The sequence below is a fragment of the Salvelinus sp. IW2-2015 genome, unplaced genomic scaffold (assembly GCF_002910315.2).
Source record: "Salvelinus sp. IW2-2015 unplaced genomic scaffold, ASM291031v2 Un_scaffold915, whole genome shotgun sequence".
Classification (NCBI taxonomy): domain Eukaryota; kingdom Metazoa; phylum Chordata; class Actinopteri; order Salmoniformes; family Salmonidae; genus Salvelinus; species Salvelinus sp. IW2-2015.
In genome coordinates this window covers 190,235-194,230 of record NW_019942645.1, presented here as the reverse complement: position 1 = coordinate 194,230, position 3,996 = coordinate 190,235, and the positions used below count along the sequence as shown (strand labels likewise).

The 3,996-nt window shown below is 48.7% G+C and overlaps 1 pseudogene; it reads left to right on the top strand.

Moving 5' to 3' along the window:
- LOC112069132 (E3 ubiquitin-protein ligase KCMF1-like) overlaps positions 1-3,996 on the top strand; it is a 19,394-nt pseudogene that overhangs the window by 9,989 nt on the left and 5,409 nt on the right.

Here is a 3,996-nt window from a genome sequence, read left to right as displayed (position 1 = left end):
GTTCTAGGGAGTTTTTTTTTTCTTTCACTGCTTCGCTTCTGCGCTGCTTGCTCTTTGGAATCGAGACTGTCTAACTGCAAAGCACTCTGGTTTAAAAGGGGCAATATAAAATAAATGTGATTGATTGGTATACTACTGTCTGCTCTGCAGTCCACTCAGTCTAACCCTAACCCAGAAACTTGATATGCTTTACAGGCAAACATACTACTACTCTGCTTTGCTCTTACAATGTAATGCTCCAATTGTGGGGCATTCCACTGAAGTTCTACTATGTAACATGTCTGACGTGGAAAACGCCTACAGGGAAATAACAACATGTCAGTGTAAAAGCTCATCAAGAACCACAGGGCCATCCGCTGAACAGCACTGGGTACTGCAACACACTCTGTCTCTGTGTGTCTCTGTCTGTGTGTCGGTGTCTGTGTGTGTGTGTCTCTGTGTGTCTCTCTGTGTGTGTGTCTGTGTGTGTCTCTGTCTGTGTGTCTCTCTGTGTGTCTGTGTCTGTCTCTGTGTGTCTGTCTCTGTCTGTCTCTGTGTGTCTGTGTCTGTCTCTGTGTGTCTGTCTCTGTCTGTCTCTGTGTGTCTGTGTCTGTCTCTGTGTGTCTGTCTCTGTCGCTGTGTGTCTGTCTCTGTCGCTGTCTGTCTGATGCGTGTTGCAGTTTAGCCTCTTGTGAGTGTGTTTTTAGATCGGGGCATAGAGAGACTGTATTTCATGACGTGTCCATGATGTTCCTTGACMGTGTTGCTCCACGATGAGTCGAGCGGGGTGCGGCACGTGCGTAGGATGTTCCACCCGGGTCGGGGTCTAGGGGGGCCAAGGGCCCGTCGATCCAACATGCACTTCACCTCCTCAACCTCCGGGGGGAGCTCTACCACACAGACCTCTACACAGAGCTCCAACTACAACAGGGAGGCCATGGATCCTATAGCCGGTAGGACACACACACACACATACACACACACACACACAGAGCTCTGACTACATCAGAGAGAGAGAGATACACAGCAGATTTGTCAAAAGAGAACATGCACTGTGTAACACACCCACGCAAGGCCCTTATAGACCAGTCTAGACGGTAACACACCCACGCAAGGCCCTTATAGACCAGTCTAGACGGCATACACCACCAAAGGCCCTTATAGACCAGTCTAGACGGTAACACCCAACCACACGCACCTTAATCCAGTCTAGACGGTAATACACCCCCACACGGCACCGTGCCTATAGACAGTCTAGACGGTACACACACCCACGCAAGGCCCTTATAGACCAGTCTAGATGACTACACCCACCCAGGAAGGCCCTTATAGACCAGTCTACGACGGTACACCCCACCCAGGCCCTTATAGACCAGTCACGACGGTAACACACCCACAAGGCCTTATATCGAGACGCGCGCGTCATGCCCACCAGACCTATCCCAGCCAGAGCGGTCTCAAATCAGCCCTCATCTCAACCTCTTATAGACTCATACGAGACCCCACCCACGACAGGACCCTTATAGACACTAGTTCTAAGTCACGCGTAACACCACTACCGACCACTCGGTTCAACCCTAGAGGACACGCTATACACAGCGGCAAGGACGAGGACGGAACACACCCACCACCAGGCTTATAGACCATCTAGAGGTAACACACACCCCACCCCAAAGACACCCATATAGACCAGTTCTAGACGGTAACACACCCACCAAGGCCCTTATAGACCAGTCTAGACGGTAACACACCACGCAAGGCCCTATAGACCAGTCTAGACGGTAACACACCCACTCACTCAAGGCCCATATAAGACCAGTCTAGACGGTAACCACACACCCAACAACGACCATCTAGAGGTAACACACCCACCACTCAAGGCCCATATAGTACACAACAGATACAGACGGAACACCACACTCACTCAAGGCCTACATAACATCTAGGGTACCTAGACTAACACACCTCAAGGCCCTTATAGACCACAACTTGTAACACACCCACCAAGCCCTTATAGACCAGTCTAGACGGTAACACACCCACCCAAGCCCTTATAGACCAGTCTAGACGGTAACACACCCACCAAGGCCCTTTAGACCAGTCTAACGGTAAACACACCCACCAAGGCCCTTATAGACCATCTAGACGGTAAACACCCACGCAAGGCCCTTATAGACCAGTCTAGACGGTAACACACACCCACCCAAGGCCTTATAGACCAGTCTAGACGGTAACACACCCACCCAAGGCCCTATAAGACCATTCTAGACGTAAACACCACCACAAGGCCCTTATAGACCAGTCAGAGACGGTAACACACCCCACCCAAGGCCCTTATAGACCAGTCTAGACGTACACCCCACCCACTCAAGGCCCTTATAGACCCATGTCTAGACGGTAACTGATCACACGCAAGAGAGGAAGCCCACCGGAAACACTCTCATCAGGACACAGTCTAGACGGTAACACACCCACGCAAGGCCCTTATAGACCAGTATAGACGGTAACACACCCACGCAAGGCCCTTATAGACCAGTCTAGATGGTAAAGACAGTGTTCGTTTCTGTTGCCATAACACATTCCTTGGAAGTTATTCTAATCCTGATTGGTTCAATGCCTGATATGTTTTTTAATGACTGAAAAATGTACATCCTGTTGTGTACATCCAGGGCTGCTTTATGACTTCAGAATGTATTCACACCCCTTGACTGTTTACACATTTTGTTGTGTTACAGCCTGAATTTAATATTGATTAAATGGAGATTTTGTGTCACTAATCAGGTTTCCAGCCAAACTTTTTATGCGTGTGAAGTACAGGCCGGATAAAAGACGTCACGACAGGATGGAAACAGCTACTCTGAACAAAAATATAAACGCAACGTGTAAAGTATTGGTCCCATGTTTCATGAGCTCAAATAAAATCTCAAAAATGTTCCATACGCACAAAAACATATTTTTTTGCATTCCTGTTAGTGAGCATTTCTCATTTGCCAAGATAATCCATCCACCTGACAGGTGTGGCATATCAAGAAGCTGATTAAACAGCGTGATCATTACACAGGTGCACCTTGTGCTGGGGACAATAAAATGACACTAAAATATGCAGTTTTGTCATGCAGCACAAGGCCACAGATGTCTGAAGTTTTGAAAGAGTGTGCAATTGGCATGCTGACTGCAAGAATGTCCAACAGAGCTGTTGCCAGATAATTGAATGTTAATTTCTCTACCATAAGCCGCCTCAACTGTGTTTTAGAGAATTTGGTAGGACGTCCAACCAGCCTCACAACCGCAAGCCATGTGTAACCACTCCAGCCCAGGACCTCCACATCCGGCTTCTTCGTCTGAGACCAGCCACCCGGACAACTGATGAAACTGGGTTTGCACAATCAAAGAATTTCTGCACAAACTGTCAGAAACGGTCTCAGGGAAGCCCATCTGCGTGCTCGTCGTCCTCACCAGGGTCTTGACCAGACTACAGTTTGGTGTCGTAACCGACTTCAGTGGGCAAATGCTCACCTTCGATGGCCACTGGCACGCTGGAGTAGTGTGCTCTTCACGGAAAGGAATCCCGGGTTTCAACTACCGGGCAGAGAACGTGTATGGCGTCGTGTGGGCGAGCGGTTTGTTGATGTCAGCGTTGTGAACAGAGTGCCCATGGTGGGGTTATGGTATGGGGCAGGCATAAGCTCCAGACAACGAACACAATTGCATTTTATCAATTACAATTTGAATGCACAGATACCGTGATGAGATCCTGAGGCCCATTGTCGTGCCATTCATCTGCCACCAACACCTCATGTTTCAGCATGATAATGCACGGTCCCATGTCACAAGGATCTACACAATTCCTGGAATCTTAAAATGTCCCAGTTCTTCCATGGCCTGCATACTCACCAGACATGTCACCCGTTGAGCATGTTTAGGATGCTCTGGATCGACGTGTATGACAGAATGTTCTAATTCCCGCCAATATCCAGCTACTAAGCACAGCCCATTGAAGAGGAGTGGGACAACATT